The sequence below is a fragment of the Colius striatus genome, chromosome 10, assembly GCF_028858725.1.
Source record: "Colius striatus isolate bColStr4 chromosome 10, bColStr4.1.hap1, whole genome shotgun sequence".
Lineage (NCBI taxonomy): Eukaryota > Metazoa > Chordata > Aves > Coliiformes > Coliidae > Colius > Colius striatus.
Window position 1 is genome coordinate 10,758,830 of NC_084768.1, and position 21,077 is coordinate 10,779,906.

The window sequence follows — 21,077 nt, forward strand, 5'->3', positions numbered from 1 at the left end:
ACAGACACCAGGAGCCCTGCAGCTTGCCCTCCATCCTAGCTGTCATACATTGCATCTATCTATCACAAAGGAAAAGTCTTTCAGAAGTTTGCCATCATCTTAAGTGAGTTTAAATAAACAGCTTCTTGACGCAATTATGAGAATGTTGGGGTTTGGTTTGCTTTTGTTAGTTTCGGGTTTTTTTCCTTTTTATTAGTACATTTTATTATGGATAACATCTCCATTTCTGGAATCAAATGAAATCCTAAGCATCTAAAGTAGTAACCCTATAATTTTTAAACAAGTAAGTAACTCCTGCATGATAGATTTATTGGCATGAAAGCAACATTAAGGACATTCCAACCACACCTATATTTGGGCCTTTCAAATTCTTACAAAGCATCCTTAAGGTGCTACATCTATGACTACAACAGCAGAGCAAGACTACCAGATTACAAACAATCTCCCTATCATGTGCTTTGCGAGGTGGAAACTGTTGACACTGATAACCTCTGAATGTTAAACATTTCCCCATGTCCTCTCTTAGTCATCCAGAAAATACATTGCTAGAAATCAGCATCTTTGAAAATGTAGCCCTCAAACAATGTGGGTTTTGACAACACAGGATAAAACTCTGAATGGTGTGTTCACAATCAAGGAACAGAAAGGGAATTCTGTAGCCAGGACACTGATCTGTCTCTATAAGCATGTGTTTGTGACTAACGACCTATTAGGAAAGAGTTTGATGGAAAAGAGAGGAGGTTGGGCAAAAGGGTGTGTTATCACTCACGCTCAGCCAGCAGCACAGACCTCACATGGATCTTGAAACATATTTGTTATGCAACATCAGTGATAACATACTGGAGAAACTGATCCTGGAGTGTTAAAGTATACCGTAAAAGCATAGGACGTAAATCTAGTGCTTTAATATCTACATAAAACCTTTCAAAGGTGTCTCCACCCAAAGTTTACGTCTATATCTAGCTATAGGGTTTTTTTCCCCTCTTAATTTTGATGGAGCTAAGGTACCTAGTGAGTCCTGTGCCAGTGCAACTTTACTCTTTTTCCTCTCTGCAGGAGGAAACTTGAGGCAAAAAGCAGTGTTTAGAGAACACTTAAATTTTGATGCCCAAATTGAGTAGTTCCCTATTGAAAAGCTATATGGAAAGACAAATATTTTGCTGATGTGTTGACAGGAAAATGACATGCAACACATGGGAGAGTAATCAATCCACTATTCAGTACTGGCTATATCCAATTCTGAGTGCTGCTGTGAGCAAGAGAGAGGCAATTAGGAAAATGATGACAAGGGACAGCAAAAATAGGAAGATATTAAGAAAGACACATCCTTTGAGAAAGGGTCACAGGAAGATAAGCCCCAGGGAGGACATGATTACAGTCGTACCTATACTAAAGAAAGTGACAATCAAGGAAGATGATGAGATTGGTTGCTCCCTGTAACCTTTGGAAGGGCAGGCTTTGCAAAATAATAGATTCCACATGCAGCCTAGAAGATTTGAGGGAAGTTTCCCAACTGAAGGATAATTATATTTCTATATCAGAATTTCTTAAATCAATGGGTTAGATAAATATCTGATTTTCGAGACCACTGTTTCACAGCTGGTGATGTGCAAATGAAGCTCAGTCAGCATCACCTTGGGGCCGTGGTCTGTGAAGATGTCACATGATGCAGCTCCCAGAGAAGAATAGATCCCTGCTTGACCCCAGGGCTGTGGTGGCATCATGGCTCCAGGGTAGCTCTGGGCTGGGCAAGCAGATGGCTCCCTTCCCTCCTGCACCACAACTGGGGATTTTCTGCTGTTCAAAACAAAGATAGCCCTGAACTCAACCCTGTTTACTGCATTAACAGCAAAATTGTTAGCTAGATTTCAGTTAGAAAATAGTTTACTTTCACTCTGAGACATCAAGTACCTACTCAATTTTTTAAGAGTACCCTAGGCTTTAAATAAGAACTTTGGCTACTGAAGACACTTATTAGAATGGGGATAGATAGATAGATCATGTGCTTTGATTGCCAGATTTTGGAGTCAAATCACTTCTCTTTTTAGTTGCAATTTGAGTATAGGCAGTATGATGCCAGAAAACATCATTAAGAAATGGATTTTTAGTAGTATAGTTTTCACGGTCAAAAACCTGAAAAGGAATGAAAAACATGGATTGATGGAAGCCACTGCACCAAAGCAAGTGCAAGGAAACTACAAAACTCTTTCAGTTGTCCTTTAAGGAGATGCTGCAATTAACATTGTTCTAGGAGTCTTCACTCTTGATGCTTCATCTAAGAGAAGTTTAACATTTTATTTCTAGGCCAATAAAACTCACTTTTTATAAAACATGAATGTTTAAAAATGTATGTATACATCCTGCCAGCTGCCAAGCAATGAAAGGAGGTGCATTAGTCCATTTTCCTGACATTCAGTGCATTCCCTTTAACAAGTTAGAGGAATAGCAATCCTGCCTACAGGGGTTTGCAGCCAAAGACCTCTCAAGGATACATCTATTTTTAATTTTTTTTATACATCTCAGCATTAAACAAATAATTTGGACAATGCCTCAATCTGTAGGCAACCTTGGTTATTGCTTTTGCTCTTTGTTGTGGGCTAGAAAGGAAAAAAACCAAATCCTGACATTTCCATTTTCTAAGGGAAGCTTTTAAACCTAATTGACTCATCTGGAGTCACAGCCAGTAGGCAGCAAGTAGATAAATGATACATATTATTCTCTAGATTGGTATTACAGATTAATTTGTTGGGTTTAGAGATTGACATGCTTCATGTACTCACTGTACTTTTCTGTTTCCTCAGCCACTCACAGTACTGTAGCATATGAAAGCCCTTTCACACCAACAAGTAGCAAAAAACCCCCTAGACAAACCTTTTTGTGATGATATCCTGATGTTTACTTGATATTGATTATATTTTATTTACCCATAAAATGGGTCAACAGAAGATTGCTTCTGTCTTTTGACAAACACTGCAACTGACAGAGCTGCTCCGTGGGCAGCGGGACATGCGGCAACACCCCACGCAGCTGCCATTAGAGCTCCAAAGGACTCCTCCAGGCTGAGCAAAACCCCATCCTCTCCAGGCATCAACAAAGCAAGGCTGCAGTTGCTGCTACAACTTTAGGGTTAGGTCAGCTTCTGCCTGCCCCAAGTCTTATCAGCGGGGACAGAAATCAAAATATTTCTAGGGCTAAATGTGTGTGTGGGTAGAAGAGGGGCATGGGCTGCTCACCCATTACATGCAGCTCCAGTGACCAAGGATCAGGGCACTTGCCTGGTTCATCATTCTGTGCTGGGAAGTGCTGTGCTTGAGTAATTGAGGCATGGGTGGGCGCTCTGGGGCAGAATCTCTTTGATTCTTTGTACTGCTCTTGCTTGCCTGCCCAAAGCGGAACACACTGGAACCCTATTCCCCTAACCTTTCCTTGAATAATGAGACAGACAATGCATCTTTAATTGCATTAGTCAGGGAGACTGCAGACAGGATGCATTCCTTCAAAGCATCTTCAATCACAGTGATTGAAATGAAGATTGTGGGTAAACAAGCTAACCTGCATACCCTGAGTACTCCCTCCTGGACCCAATGGCCTGGCATTTCCTTTGCTGACAGTTTCTGAGAGGCATCCCTATGTTCCTCTACTGTGGGGCTGCCAAAGGCTGACTGCCCTCTAAAGCAGTTATGCCCAGAGCTACTCTAATTCACATTCCAACTTCCAGGGGAGCTGTAGGAGCAGATGAAAGGCAGCATACATTGGTCACAGTCTTCCCTTGACAGTTCCCTGTCTCCCTGGTTAGGGTTTCTAACAGGGATGGTACAGAGTACTTCATTAGCAGTTTGTTCCACAAAAAAAGGCCCTAGCTCTGAATTTGACTGTGACACATTTCTTCTTTCCTTTGTCTGTGAGCTAGAGGACTTGGAAAACAAAATAATTTGGCAGGAAGACAAAGCAAGGACTTCGAAAGTTAGTCACCAGTCTGCAAGGATCCAAGCAACTGCAATTTAAGTAACTTTCACTGATGGATTACTGACAGCAAAATCCTCACTGTAATAATCTAACCTTGCAAGAGTAACTGTATACAGCAGTAGCTTCAGATGTGTTTTGCTAAGCTTGGTGGCAATTTGTAGGTACTTAAAAAGCAGCTGTGCTATTGCTCCTGCTATGGCTAACCATCCATGAATCTGAACAGTGTCAAGAAGAGATGAGGCTCTATTATCAGCAAAAAGTCTGCAGTATAACCCACTAGCCTCCTAACAGCTGGAAAGAGCTTCTGAGTACATCTGCAGTAATACATGCTGCATGCTGCTGCTTGAACGTCAGCCACCTCTGGTCCAGAAGTGGTGTAGTTGTGTTAGCTCATGCTGAGAGGCAGAGCCTGTTATCTCAGGCACTGTGCCATGCTAGCACAGCTCCATGGCACCTGGATTAGAGCTGCCTAAAGCATGCAAAAGGGAGCAGTGTCTGCACCCATTTACCTATACCTCTCTATTGTACAGGCATCTCTCCAGGGACCAGCTTGGCTTCACTTTACGTAACCAGGAAGTTTGTGGTTGTAATCAAGAGTGGTTTGATCTCAAGTAGATGGATAATGAGACATTTTGAGATACTTGAAATCATCAGTAGTAGAACTACATTTTTGAATCCTAAAGAATTTGATTGGCTAGCAACAATGGCCTCTGCTCATTATATCTCTGCTCTTAAACTTTGAGGGAATTGCATTCATTACTACTAAAAGCAAGTGAAGAGTGTTATTACACTTTATAGGGATTTTTGTAAGATAGACAGCAGTCAGAAAAGCGTTTGCATTCTGAATTACACTTTTTTTCTTTGGGCTAGCAGAGAAATGTGATGTTCCGTAGGAAACCCATACAATGACTTGTCAATGCTATTGAATTGTGCCTCAGTTTTAGACATGCTGTATCAACTTTCCTGCAGACAGTAGACCCTTTCCATACTTACATTTATGTAAAGGCAAACACGTGTGGAGCTGAGAGACTGATTTCCCTGTCTTTTTAAACCTGCATATCTTTTATGCCATGGCTCTGAATGAGCCTGAAGAATTCCAGGTCTTCATGGGTGACTGCTTCTTTTCTGCAGCCACTGATGAGCACCAACACTTCAGTTAACCCCAGGCATGTCATTACACATGTTTACAGTAAACTTGGCTTCCCCAAATATTCTTATTTCAGAAAAATCATTACAGAAAATACTGAGAAGTAGCCATATCATAAAGCTTTCTGCTCTAGTTGATGCAGTATTGAGAAAGTGGGTAGGACTAGATAACCTCCAGAAGTGCCTTGCAACCCTGTCTATTCCATGTGAACCATTTTCAGTTTAGCTGAGCCCATTACTAGAGCTCTGGTAAAGTTCTCGTTTCAGGGAGTAAGTCAGAAGTGCTATGCAATCCATTCAGTAATAAAAAGGTCATAAAAGTTTGTGGGAAGCTGGTTAGTGACAGGAAGAATTGGGAAGTGGAAAGCCTGAGGAAAAAGACTGCAAAGTGTATTTCAGACATCATTTGAAGAAAAAAAAAAAAAAAAGTAGGACAGAAAAATCAGTTACTACCTTAAAACTAAAATCTCAAAGCTCTGCTGTGTTACCAGTCTAGTGCAGATTTGGTGACTATTCCTCCACAACCACCTGCAGAGTAGTAGGAATGTGAGCATGTTCCTGATTAAGACCCCATATTCAGAAATGTATCCTCATATGAAGGATGAAAACAGTCTTAATATAGGGGAAACTCCTACATGCAGAACAGAGCTTGAATATTGCTACTGTTCATCTGCAAAACTTGTCACTTGTCTTTAAAAAAATTGTACTGTTTTTAAGATTCTGACCTTGGTGAGAAGTGCAATAATTCAGCCTTTCCTACCACAGTCATGCCTCATTCCAGTTATTACATACCTCATTTCTGTTAATCTTCTCTAATTGGTTCTGCTTCTCAAGTGAAGTCCTGGAATCTAACATTTTTTCTGTGCTAATGGTGAGGGCTTTGCTTTCATGTTCAAGGTCAGTCCAACATTTCACCTCGTAAAACTCATTTGTCTTCCTAGCACTTACACAAGTTTAAATTTACACTGTACATCAAGTTTAAATTTAGACATCAATTTAGACTCTCTCAAAGACTTACTGACTTTAAAGTTACTGTTAAAGGTATGATACTGCCCAAAGCCAGTAGCCATGCAAGTGTGGAGAAATAGGCTACTTTGGGATTTTTTGTCTTCTTTGCAAACGTGAAGAAAATATTTTTACTTAGAAATAACTTCTACTTTTTCCTCATGAAGTGTATTGCACGTTTCACAAAACATGAGCAGATCGAACCTCATAGCCTGCAAGCAGGCAGCATCTCCCTTTTACCAACGAGAATGCTGAGCTGGAAAAAGGCAACGTTGTTACCTTTCCTGCAGTCAATGAACTATGAATGCAGTCCAAATGATCTTCCAGTTCAAACTACTAAATGTAGATCTTGTGTTTCTCTTTTCATATCTTATGCACACATAGAGAGAGATATATACTTTGTGAAGGGAAGGAGACATGTTTTTCTATATTTTTGTTGAGCCTGAGAGATCTGTAATACAGTAAGGTTTTTTTATTATTTTTTTCCTTAAAGATGAATCTCTTGTTTATTCATTCTTACAGCAAATGTAGGCACTCCTTATAGCTGTGATTTCCATTGCTAACCCTAAGCATTTCCTTTGTTTATCACTTATTTGATAACTCTTAGCCACCTTTTGTGAAGGGCTCAATACACTCTTTGTAGTCACTACCTTGCCATCTTATAGTCTTTGCTTTATGAGGATTTGTGAGATTCACTGATTACTAGAGGCATATGAAGGCTGAGGTGTGAACACTAATGAGAGGAGGCATCTGAGCCCCAGGCAAGAAACTCACTCTTTGCAGCTGATGCTCGATTCAAAATGGCAGACTATTTTCAGGTTAACAGAACTTAACTGGGCAAGGGGGAAAAGTCACCCTTCAGCAATATATAACTTGGACTACCATCAATTTAAACAGCTTACTTGGAACACTGCTGCTGCAGCTATGGATAGCATTTACATCAAAGTCAGCCAGGTTTGATGCCTTTAAATTCAATGCTGTCATGAATTACAAATAGACACAATACAGGAATGGGATAATGCTGGAAAAATAAGCCTTTCTGGGCTATTTTCAGTTATTTCATGGGCAACAAGAAATTCTGTTAACTATTCAATCGTCTTCCTTAAAAGAAACTATAATAAACATGTACACACAACTTATAGAAGATACTCAGCCTTTTCAGTTTCAAGTAGTTAACAGCTAATTCTTATATCTGCAAATACTACCCCTGAAGTATTTTGGGGAGTACTACTTAGGAGTTAATTTTTCTTAAACCTCTTCAATGCAACGTATAAAGTAATTTAGAAGTCACTAACAGCAAGGTTTTTGTTTTTCCAGAATTGCAACAATATAGACTAATGTCCCTCTTGTATCTGATTATCCTGATGTTCAGAAACAGGACAGAAATAGTAAGAAAACCGGTCATTCTCACCACCTATAATGCTGAGGAAAGAAAGAGCACACATGCACAAAGAACAAATTCACAGGATTACTGCATGACCACTGCTTAATTTCATGTCCTGAGAACTGCTCTAAACTTGTGCAGTGAGGTGCTACTCAAGTTCTCCATAGAGCAGAATTACTGCTACACAGAGCTTTAGCGCTAGAATTTAGCCCCATGAGTTGTACATCTTTCCCTTATGAAGGCATATATCACATGTGAGAGTGTCTCCTCTCCAAGGAGGTTTCAGAAAAATTATTATACTGAGGGGCTGGATTAAGAATATGCTTTGATGGGATCAGGATACTCAGCACCTTGCAGTGCTGAGCTCTGAATGTGGTTAGATCATGCTGTAGACTGCTGCCCTAAATAGGATGTGCCCCAAGCAGGACGTGCCCCAAGCAGGGGACAGAGCGTATGACATCCAGGAAAGTATGTTGGAATTGCATTGAGCAGGAGAACACCTTCTTTCTTCCTGTAGGAGGGCTATGAAATATCTTTCCATGCTCAGGTATACTATTTAGAAAGAGGAGAAAAAATAGGTTTGAATCCTTATTCTTCGATTTCCTCAAAAGCGTGCTTCGTGCAAATTACTATGCCAGAAGCTTAAATCACAATGGCGCCCTATTGTTAGAGTATTAGAGTCTGACACATGGTCTAGATGATAACAGGACAGAAGAATTAGGGTGGAAAAATATCCTTGCAAACTGCTTTTTTAAAGTCCTTCAACTCCAAGTTGTCCTCCAGACATGTTCTTAGTGCAGTAACTTCACTATCTCTGCTTTATTCTCTCTCCTGCTCAACGCATGGTGACAATGGTTTTGTCATTGAAATATTTGCTCTACAAAGCATTCTGAGTACTGACAGCTCTTTTCTCTTTCCCTTCTTCACACTGTCACCCTTCTATATTTGCCTTGACATTGTCTTCACGTTGTCTTGACTTTGTTCTGACAGTTAGGAAAACTCAATCACTCCAGCAAACAGCCATGACAATGCGGAGAAGAAAAAGGAGAAGTGTTACAAAAATTGTTAAGGAACTGTGAAGAATTACAGACTAGTGAAAACAAGATCTTGCTTTTTCAAAACCATATTCCTAGGGAGTTTTTAGTAAAAGCTGCTTTATACAAACTTCAGTAAAGGCTGGCAAAAGCCACCTCAAAGAAGTCAGTTGACAATTACAGATTCTGTACCAGAAATTCATTTTTTTCTAAACAACAACCCATCCTACTGCTATGAGTCCAAATGCTTTACAAGAACTACCTCAGCCCACCTCTCAGGGAGCAGGGCATACTGGATTACTGGGGAATGCTGACTCCAGGAATTCTCCAGCTGCACTTTCTCCTAAGCATGCTGTTCAAACTGGGATCCCTTTTGAGGAGCAGCCAAGAAAGAAACGTGGCAGAGGAGGAAGAATGTCATAACAGCTTAGCTGGAGCATTACTTTCCCTACTTACTAATAAAATGGAATCTCATTTTATTGGTTAACATCTTAGAAGAGAGTAGCCTAGAAAGAAAACATCAATCCCTATCAAACATTCTCACAACTGCAGAGTACTGTGGTAACAGGCAGAAAACTCAGCACAGGTGGAGTTAGTTTAGAAACTGTTAAGACATTCTGTGCTTGAATTAAACTTATGAGCAACTGCATAACTCTTAGTAGGGACACACTGAAGTGCTTAAAGATCACTCACATGCTTGACAAATTAAGCTTAGTGATTGAACAATGTGCCAGAAGTACCACTGATTTGAGCAGGAATTCTGACAGCCAGGAACCTGGACTGAGAGAGTAGGGTTTGGGGTTTTATTGTTTGGTTGGTTGTTTTTTTTTTCCAGAAAAGTAGTCCCTGCAAATATACAGTTTTGATAGTAATCCAAATTCTTGGTACTTACAAGAATATCTAGGTATGCAAAAGTTACTTTAAAAAGCAGAAATTATTTTTTAAAGTGACTTTATATTAGGTTTACATGCATACAACCCACACCTTACCTGAAAAGCATAGTGAAAGGGCATCCATTGCAAGGCAGAATGGATCTCATTAGCAGTGCAGACAGCAGTGCTCTCTCTGTAGGCAACATGGAGTGTTCCTGCTGATCAGACAAGCCCTAGTTCTCCAGAAGACTCATAGTTGTCCCTCTCCTGCTCCATTACCAGAGCTTGTTTTCTTCTCCCTAAATCAATTAAGGAGTGAAAACAGCATGAAGCTTGTTCACCTTGCTGCAGAGCCTCAGGGAGCCTAGGGTCAGCAAAGTTGGGCACTAAACCCCTCCTCACAGAGCATAATCTCTTTACCAACATCTCCCAACTACAGGACTAACCTGGCAACAGATGCTCACATGATATGACCCAGACTTGGCCTCCCAGAGCTATAAGAAACCTTAACCCATCTTTCCTCCACCCCCATTAGCTCCCTAAGAAGCCAATGAGGGCCAAGGGCCTGGAGGTGCTAATTTGTCATCTTCTAATAGACCTGCACCTGGCTTTATGCATCCACTCGACAGGAATCTGACCCACATTGCTGTGGAACTAAACCTGCTGCTTTCGCATCTGTAACCCGTGAGTGCAATACATGACAAATGTAGTAATTCCTGTGTATGTATCTAGTGCAAATATCTAAGGTTGCACAGTGAAGAAAATGTTAGTAAAATCCTCTTGCAACATCAGAACTTACAGAAATAAACCTCTCTCTGTCAAAGGATGCAATCTGTCAAGAAGAATGAACACATCTAATAGTGAAAACCATGATGCTAAGAGTAAACTGAGCATGCATGTATACAAACTGATGTTTATCTGGTTAATTCTCTGACCAATTTTATATGTTCCATCATGATGACTAACGCACAAGAAAGTAAAAACATAACAGAGACAAAATTAGCCTAAAGAATTGTTAGCAGAAATGGCATGCTTCCATTTATCTGGAGGGGAAAAAAAAAGCTTTAAATACATCCGCCTGAAACGACTTGATGAAGCATGGGCTGGATCAGAGTACAGAAAATCGCACAAAGGATGGAGCTCTGCTTTTGAACTATAGACCATAATCCACAGACTAAATGTTGTATTGGATGGTGATACTCTGTAGCAATGTACCTGAAGGAGAGGGACATGTGGCCCACCCAGACTTTGGTTATATGAGACCGTAAGCTGCACGAGGCCTCTGCATCTGAGGGCTTTGGCTATAGACTTTGGCTATATCAGACAGTTAACAATAGGACTGAAGAATAGTCCAGGACAAGTTGCTTATTAGAATGTAGATATGAAGGCAGCTGTGTGTGTGTGAAAGAAGCTATGTAAGCTTAGAATACAAATTAGAGAAGAAATTAGGTAAAATAATGTAGAAACTGCAACTATCAAGATATCAACATAGTTACGCTTAACAAATATTCTACTATTAAGCACATGAACAGAGAATGATAGACTGAGCTATCCAATAATAATAGAGTACATCATGTATTTAGAAAATAATAACATATATAATGTGATTGAATGCTAAAATAAACGGCTTCTGCATCGATCATATCGGTCTGATGCGTGGTCCATGGATCCCGTCCCGCAAGGTGGTCCCTTCAGTACTCCATCTGCCCTGGCAAGCTGAATGGCAAATGTTTTGGCACTTGCTTCCTACGCTGTTATGCCTACAAGCTCCTTTGATTATTAATGGAATTGTATGTGTTACAGTAGGATGCCGTGATCAAATCGATACCAAAGTATCTTGAAATGACACTGCAGCCAAACCTCTAATTAAAAGATTTTGTTCCTTTTAAATGAGACAGTGTTAGAGGAGTACAGTACAGTGCCTTGTTCTGTTTAAGGCTATCTATAATTAATAATCCTACCGATCCAAGGAACTGTGATTGTAGGAGAAAATTGCCTTTGAGAATCCCCAGCTATTAAGTACCGAGCCACTTCCCAATCTGTTCTGCAGTTTCTCGGAAGATCTCTAGAGGTCGCTTCCAACCCCTACCATTCTATGACTCTATGATTATGCCCTTTGAGACTATAAAACAAGCCCCGTTACAGAACTCATGCAAAAAATTATTCTCCCAACAAGACAGTGACTCTATACTTATCAAGTATTGATTATTGTCATCAAATTTTACTTATTTTTCTTCCTGGCTGAACCTTTACTACTACACAGATCTCATTCATACAGCAGAATTTAATACAAAGCAGGGTCGGAATGCTGCCCTATAATGTACTCTGGACTGGTAAGTCAGGACTGGTATCATTGTGAGGAAGGTTCCCTTCCACCAAAATACACTTTTTTATTTTTTCCCCACTATTATATAGCACAAAAGTTTGTTTGGATAGAGAAAGCTGCACAATGTCAAGCTGTGGAGGCTTTAGTTCTCTCCCCTGCTTGTTAATTATATCCTCCACTCAGCCACTGCAACAGCCCCCCCCCTCGCCTCCAAACTCTCCCTGTGTCATAAGAGCAGATTTGTGTGATACAAACCTTCACTGTCACTGCAACAAGGATGCCTAATGCTTAAATCTTTATTGTCCTCCAGATCATTTTGTGGAGTTTGAGCAATGATATCTTACATTACTGAACTGGCTTCTTGTTAAAGTTTCCAAAAATCAGATATAAAAAAGGTGTTTGTGGATAAATTATAGCTCAAAGGGTTTTTTCTGTTATTATGATGTAGAAGACAAGGAAGGAATATTGTGCCCTTAGTATGTGACACACAGCCTTGAACCCTCTCTAAGAAAGTCAAGTGACTCAGTCAGCCACACAAGTTCAATGACACAACAATATGCCAGTGGTGATGGGAGCAAGAGGTCTACCAGCCCTGTCTGGCCTGGCAGCATCACAAGCTCAGTGCACTTTTCTGGGATCACTACTACACACACTAGATATCACGTTCTGCTGCAAAGCGAAAAGCAGCCAAATGAGCTGCATAGATAACCACGTGACCATGTCAATCTGAGGACTTGCTTTGTAGATACCAGTAGAGTAACAATTCTGATTTTCCTAACAATTTCCAGAGTTTCTAGACGTTTGTGAATGCTTCTTATATTCATGCTGGAAAACAATGAGCTTGCTTCCTCTGTACTCATTGTACATTGCAGCCACGCTGAAGCTTGCTTCTGATTCCTGCGGTGTTTAAATCACAGTTCACTGTATTTACAGCAACACAATGCTGATCTGCCACAGGGATGATTACTTTCTTAAAATCTGGAAAAACAGGAGAAGCAGCACTATGGTTTTGATAGGAGAGCACCAGTCCACAGTATGAAACTGAAGTCATGGGAGAAGAGGACTATGCATCCATCAAGGGACAGCATGCACTCCAGTGGCTATGGCTATCAGTGTGATGCTAGTGTAAAGCTGAAGCTGGTTTTGCTGGTCGGATGGTTTTTGTTGGCTTCAGCAAGATTTAGTCCTCAGCTGTGTTACTGAGAACCTGCTGAAGGCAATCTCAACATCTGTGCCCATTAGTACGCAGCTTTGCACCTAGAAACTTTCAAACATTCATTTCCTCACAGACTTCAAAGCAGAGCATAGTAAGCCAGCTGAGAAAAGGAATAGATCTATAAAAACCCTTACTTGTTTTGTTGTGGGTTTTGCCCCTGTTCTACTGTGAGAAATAGCATCATTTTCTGAATGTGCATTTTGTTGCTAGAGGTTTGGCTATGCAGAAGGTATGTGGTGCATCTGATATGATGTGCCTTGATGGGATATTCTGGTTATCTAAATGCCATAGAAACAGGTGCTTGTGGACACTATGTTGAATTGGGAGTCATCAAAACCTGTCTGTGTGGTATGTGATACACTTGACAATAACTTTTTCACTATTATTTACTAGTGTAGTACATTTGACCAATGAGCATATACACATTTTCTTGAAGCCAAAGGTTAAGTGTGGCTTATAGAGGAGAAACTCTAATTTTCTGAAGTCTGTCACTTACAGAGTGGAGGTGAAAATATCCTTTACCAGAAGAGAAATTTTTGACCTATGTTGCAAGATGGTGCACTTCTAACAATCAAGGCTCTAAGCTTATCCAATTGTGACTCACAGAAAGAAATCACACCTGGGTCAATCTTACAAATAGTTGAGGCTTTAAAAATCACAGCACCTTTATGCACTACTGTATATTGGAATCACCGCTGTTTTCGTACTAAGAAAAGGAAAATGGTAATGAAGGGTAGAACTCCAAATAAAGGAGACTGGAGAGGATGCCTTCTAATGGATTTTGAAAGAAAACAACACACGAACACTGAATTTAGACCTGAAGTTATTTTTTTTACTCAAGTTTTTTAGCCCCTTTACTCCATGTTCAGGGGATCAAAGATTTAGTAGCAAATGGCAGCTTTCCTGACTATTTCCTTCCCATGATAGCAGTTGAGCACAGTGTTGGCATGGCTGCTTGCGTGTTCTGACCTAAATGATATCTCAGTGCTGTAAGTCAGGGGTAGCTGGTCTGCCTGAGGAGCAACATCTCTCAGTTCAGCCAAGTCCCCAGCTCCTTGCTGAGACTGAATTCAGAGGGACTTAATCCTGCTCAGTGGGAGCTGGGACCCTCTCTCTTACACAAAGGTAAAGTGTCATAAACTCTTTCCAGACACAAGAGAAGCTGTGAGACCTTGTGTGCCTCAAGGTGAGATCTGACCTCTTTGAGAGGCAACAGCTCCTTTGCTCCTTATTTTCCATTGTTTGGAATTCACACAGAACCAGGAGCAACTGGATTTCACCCAAACTCACAAACTGACAGTTTTATGCTGTGTTACTCCCCGTGTTCCTGAAAATCCCCTGCATTGATACAGAGAAGAAGTGAGATTATGCTTTGGTCTCTCTACAACCCTTTTCAGCTCTGACACTATTGCCCTTGTTATTTTTCATGCATCTGCTTCCAAGGTGTACGTTTTATCCTTTCTCCTTAGCAGTACTGGGAATACAGGTTCTTTCCAACTGTAAGCATTACTTTCTTCTTCTCACTTCCCTAGCACCACTTGCACCCCTCACTGGGTGAATAGTGAAATGGAGACACTTTAAGCTGCATCACATATAGCTTTAGTCTTAAAGTGTTTCCTAAACAACATTTAACATTTGTAATGATATTCAGTTGTTATGCTAATATACAACACTTCTGCTTCAGAAAATAGGTTCCTAATTTACTTTTCCTGTTTTAGCTGATACAGCCGTACTTGAAAACAAAATTGTCTTTTTTTTTGGTAGAAATAGGATATTTGCATAACTGCCTTTTTTCTTTTCTGCCCGTGTGAGGTGCTGGTTACTATGGTAATAATCATGAGTCAAGATTTAAAGCCTGAAAGTGGTTTCTATAACAACATGCTAGGATGTTTTGGACACACAATTGAAGTTAACGATTCAGGATTAACCCCTTATGACCACGGTGTTTGTAGACACATCAACAAGTCCTTCCTGGTTTGGCAAAACTTTGTTCATACCTTCCCAAGATATACTTTTTTTTTTTTTAACTGAGCAAATTAAGTAAAAATTCCAGCTGTGGATAGAACAGGTCAGGTGCTGGGGTTGGCACTTTCTTCCCAGGTGAAGCTTGCAAAGAAGAAATGTCCCCACATTAACTACAAGCCACTCATTAAATTAAATCATTGAGACAGTGAACAAATGCACTGGGATATGGGAAGGGAGAGGGTAAAAAACTGATAGTGCAATGTTTAGGAAGTTTGAGACTTCGGTCTGGAAATCAGAACTGTGAGGAAACCTGAAATGATCTGTACAGAAAGAAATTCAATGGAAAAGCTATTTTGAGGGCTAAGGTAGCCACTTACCTGCTTTATCTGGAATAGCATAGTTTCATGTCCTTTTCTTCCTCACTTGCCAAATGCTAATCCAAGAGTGGACTCTCCGCCTTTCAGTCCATGGTGAAGGTACCCAATCTCAATCTCTGTCACTGTCGGTTATGCAGCTGTGCTCATCTCTTCCCTAGTTCTCCAAGATACATCAGGATTGAATATATGTGCACACCCACAACATTCTAAGGCTGTCTTTGCAAGGAAATTATTGTCATAGTGATGAACTGTATTTTCTGTGTCATGGTGCACTGCAGATAAACGGAGATGTGCTTAGTTGTACCAAAGCCAAGCATTCTTCAGTGCAGCACTAAATGCCTTGGGCAATGTTTCCAGTTAAATGCTAATTATTTCAAGATCTCACTAAAGTCACAGAGCTTGATATTTCAGTGACATAGATTCACATACTTGTTTTAAAATCCAGGGGGCAAGTTTTAGACAAGAAATGAACACAAGCATTGAAGGTTCTCATGTCTAAGTCCAGACACTGGCCTATCTAAACCCTTGCTACAGATATGTCATTCTATGGCTTCTTTAGTGAGCTTATTTGATCATAAGGTTGATTCACAGGTAGATAGGTAAGTTTAGGTTATGGAAGCTTGCTTATTAAAACTTAGAATATTACTTAGAAAATCTCACATAAAGTGTTATGAAACTCCTAGTCTTGTAAGCCCACAAACAGAGCTATTAGAAAGACACAGCTATTTCTTGTAACATAACTATTGCTTAGCCCTGACAGTTTCAAGGCTGGCACGTTCCTAAACAAAGTTACTATTGCTTAGCCCTGACAGTTTCAAGGCTGGTATGTTCCTAAGCAAAATTATTACGGCAAAGCTCTTATGTTAGTTCTACACTCGAACATTTGGACATTGTACACCACTGATAGTTGCAAGCCCTGTCTAGCCCTAAACAAAACTGTTATCTGGGATAGCAGAGGTTTTAGGCCAGTTTTCATCCTCTCTGAGGACCCAGGAGTAAAGATATATCACAAGGAAAGTTTGGATCTTAATCCAACAGCTATCCCTAATGACCACTGGAGGATGCAAGAGGACATCAAAAGAAATGTGACAGAGGTGCAACTTGGGTGGACCAAGACAGGACTGTGACTGGGGCCTTTCCTGGAAATGTGGTTAATATTCATGTTTGTTGTAAATATAAGCTGAAAATCCAAAGGCTGAATTGGGAACGTTTGTTGGAGAAATTCCCATTTTCCCCAGTCCTGCAATAAATCCCTGCTTAACAGTGTCATTGGCTATTGAGTCCTGACTGGCTTCTTCACAGCATCAAGGTAAGCCCTCAGTTGTGAACAAATGCCAATGCTGGGTTTGATTCAACAGAAAACAGATTGAAGTAATAGCAATAAAAGAAGCAATGGCTGTTTCATTTATCCCAATGAAATTTTGTCTTTCTAGTGACTGACCCCATCAAAGTGTCAATTATATAAGCTATTGTATCAAATTAAAACCAACAAAAAACTCCCATCTAACAAATTTTCTGGGTTGTGGGTGTTTTGGTTTTTTTTTAAAGGACAAATCAACACACAAATAAACAACAACAAAAGTTTGTTTGTTTGTTTTGCTAGTATAATTCAATAATTATTTCCTTGGGAGTATTTTTAAGTTTCATTTCTCAACTCATAGACCAGCATATTGGGTTTTTTTGCTATCCACTTCTTTCTGAAATGCATGAGTTAATAAAAAGTCTGATTTTTCTGTGAACTGCTTGATCTGAATATCTCGTGTGGATTCCTAGTTTAATTCAAATGTGTGAAGCATTAACTCTAGTAAAAAAAAAGTAAAGGAAAACAACGAAAGAAGTCTTCCTCAAAGCACAGTAAACTCATGAATGTTGATGATTGAATGGGTATGAAGAAATTCTGTCTTCTTATAGGTTTGTTTTGGGTTTTTTTACTAGAAGAAAGGCTGACTCTGTTAAGAAGGTCAGAAAAATCTCTGCAGCATATGTAAAAGACTGAAGCTGTTAGCATTGAAAGCTTCTGTGAAGCTCAGAGTCCTCCTTCAGGGGAAGGAGGCACATTTGAAGAATAGCTGTTGCAAATTAGGAGTAGCCTCCAGACATGATGAGGTGATTAGCAATGTGCAGGCATGACCATAGTCAAGTGAACTCCAGTTCATAACAACATCATTAGCAGTGATTGAAATTGGATCTTCAATTCTGCTGCTGATTATGATATTTCACTAACTCATAGGAAGAGTCCTGTCCTTAGAGAACAAGCCTTTGCTGAAAAACATTTCTGACACAACACAACACAGTCTGCTAGGGAAATTTTTGTTGTGTGGGCTTTGAATGGCTGAGGTTACTTATCAGATTCTCAGAACTGGAGATCATCGATTCACTTGACTTTGGGTTTTATCAATTTAAGACAGCAGAATATTTTGAAAGACCCCCATGAACTCACTAGGTCTCTGATTCAAACAGGATATAGAGAAAATAAAAAATCCAAATTGTCAGGAAAGATATACAGATGAGCCCTTCAAAATTACCTGCTTTGGTAAGGAACACTAGTTTCCTTGTCAGAAGCCAGAAGATCTGTGCCAAATTGCTGTGGCCTTTTCCAAAATCCTGCCCTGTTTATGTTAACTTTCCCAGTAATTTAATTTCTTCCCCCTATGCTCATTGTTATGCGTTTCTGACATCCTAAAAATGTCTTGTACCACTACAGTAGTTTCTAGGGAGAAGCCTTTGCCAGTCAAAATCATCCATTTTTAGTGCCTATTAGCTATATAAGTTCAATTACGCATACACTTCACAAGATCACTTAAATGAATTTAAATAAGCTCATCCAAGAGGAAAAAAAAAAAAAACATAACAACCCAAACCTGTCTTTTTCTTGGCATTTCTTGTATTCAAGGGTTTGTGCCAGTTCTCGTTAAAGATGCAAGTACTGACATGGCAGTACTGATAGTTTGCCAGTAGATGGCAAGCTTTACTGCAAAGAATTTGCCAAACACCTCATCTGCATCAAAAGGATTTAACCGTCGGGTAAAATGCTTGGCATGAATCCCTCTCGCAATTAGATTAATATATCAACGTTTATAAAGAGACTGATAATTACCTTAGGTGTCAGTCAGAGTAAATCCAGAGTGATGAGCACTTTGTTTCTGTTTTTCTAATGTTACATACAAGTTTTAAGACTTTGTCAGAACAAGTGACTGCTGAAGTGACCTTAATTGCTTAAGAATGAAAAAGAGTCCTCTGCATATGTGAGCTAGAACATGAGGCCTTTACAGGTTATCCTTGTGCAAGCTCACCAAAAATCAGGCTCCCCAAAACAGTGAAATATTGCCATCCCTTAAAGCTCTTTCTGCAAATGTATAGCCATCAGCTCAAACCAAGTCAGCTTTCAGATCAGACATCATCATACTCTGCCACCTGACAGAGCATGGGGGAGTTCAGCTTATATATGCTGTCATGTTCTTCCTCTCTCATGTCCACATAGTGCTCAATAGGTTCACAAATGCATCCTTCCACATCACTGGAGAGCAGCAGGGAAACTGAGTTTCCATGGGGAATGAAGGGAGATGGTGTAAATAACTTGTCTTATATAGGTGGAAAATGGAAAGTACATACCTACTAACTCCTTCAGATCTCATGTTCCTCTAGACTTATACAAATCATAAACAACATGGCATAGCACATTAGAATGAAGATAAAACTCCAGAAACCTTATTGCTTCACCTGTACAAATCAGACAAAAGAATCCCCTGGTGTGTGCTTGATTTATTGAATTGTGTATTGGCTATTTCTGACTAAGAAATTTGGTTTATAGAAGGCAGAGGAGTTGAAATTAAAACACTAGCTAAAATTAAAAAAAAAAAAAGGAACCTGGAAAGGTTTTTCTGTTTCATTGTGGTGTCACCTTGGAGACAAACTGGTTGCCTTCACTACAGATTATGCTTTTAGGGCTTTCTTTCCTCATCTCTCATTTTCCATCCACTATTACCACCTCAGAAAGCTCTGAAGCTTTTGAAGCAGTGCTCAATGCTAGTATGTTATCAAAACTGCAGACTGGCAAATGCTTCAGTTTCTCTCACACACAGTCATTGCAACAAATTGAATTGCATGCAAATTATCTCTGGGAAAGCACTAATAATTACCTAAATTGCTTCTCATGTCACAGTGGTCCTACTTAGGAAGCACTTGAATGATTGACATCACCTCTTAGACAGTACAATAGTTAATGTTATAACTTAATCATGGTTAATTTCTTCAATTTTGCAGCGTTTCTTCAAACATTCACTGTCAATGAATTGTCAGTAGACAGGTGGGCTGAAAGGAAAATTCTTTAAAGTTGTGCAATTCCAAGAAAAATATGGAATGCAAAAGTTCCTGAGGAATGCAGTTTTGTTCTTTTTAACTGTGATTAAGTCCTTTCTTATCCAGGCTAAAGAAACTAAATACATTGGTAATATACAAAGTTATGTAAACTACAGGACATCAGAACATACATGAGGTATGTTGAGGAGGAGAAAGGCCCATGATACTGCTGACTGTAGAGGGAGACCTTGGTGAATGTCTTGGCTGTGAATTTTGTGTTCAGTGAGAGCTGGGAGTATTTCTTCTGAGGGAAGCCTTTCTTCTCTCCATTAATCACTGTCTATGATTCTATGATCTGCCATCATTTCCATTTACTAGCACAGTATTTGGAGGCAACTCCAGGATTTCATCCATTAGCCTCTCCTCAGAATTCAAAATCTTGACCTTTAGGCTAGGACAGAGGTCTAGAACAAACACTCCATTTGCAATCATCACTTTGTGTCTTACCTTCTCCACAGCCTTGAGTCAGTTTCTACATGTGAGTAACAAATTTCCAAATGCTGCAGGACAAGTGCTAATGATAAACACCATTTCCACTGACCTATACTGAACAATGGCAAGTCAGACAGAGCAACAGGATATTATGAGATTAATTTAGTGAGCAACAGATTACATTCTTCACCTATGTCTCTGCTGAATGTGAGAACCTGATTACAGCACACATAAAAGTACACAAGCTTCAACCTAGCTCGCTTGATCTTGTTAGCAGCAAAGCTGTGATTGCAGAGGATCCAGCCAGGTGAGTGCACCCACCTCAGGCACTTAGTATTGGGCACATTGTAGCCATTGCTCAGTGTGCCCAACATGGAATTTAAGGCAGCAGGTACATACCTACATATGCATACTCTGCTTATTTGATTATGGACACTTATTTTGTCATGGAGACAATTAACCAGGATATTAAAATTACATAGTTTCAGGGCAAGATTCTTGTTTTCTTTTACTTGAAAAAGCATACTTCACTACTTGATTGCCATCAGTGTTTCTTAGTTGTGGGTTATGAACAGTACTGGTAACAGCTCACTTCTCCTTGATTGGGAAGTGAGAAGAAGCTATTGTTAACTGCCAGCCATTCTTCACAGCAGCAAGGCTACTGCAAGTGGCCTTGAATTACTGTCAGGAGCCCAGTTCCTGGTGGTTAAGGAACATGTTTACACTGTGTTCACCATGTCCTTACAGCTTCGGAGGCTGGGAGGCTCTTGGAGGGCAACTTTGAATGTCAGGCTTTTGGGAAGATTCTTAGTGGTGGAAATGCTGTACAGCTGTCAAATTATCATTTATAATACGGAAGCCAAAAATCAAAGTGTGTGATGGCTCAAATCACTTACTTGACCTCTAACAGCATCTGAGTCATTGAGCTTTGTTGAAATCTAATAGAAAAAATTTCAACCACAAAGTGGTATGGAAGTGAAAAACGTGGTTCCATT

General features: G+C 39.9%; 1 protein-coding gene across 1 annotated transcript in view; it reads left to right on the forward strand.

Annotated features, from left to right (window-relative positions):
* Nucleotides 1-21,077, forward strand: part of CRB1 (crumbs cell polarity complex component 1) — a 109,648-nt gene that overhangs the window by 18,804 nt on the left and 69,767 nt on the right. The gene's annotated exons all lie outside the window — the stretch shown is intronic.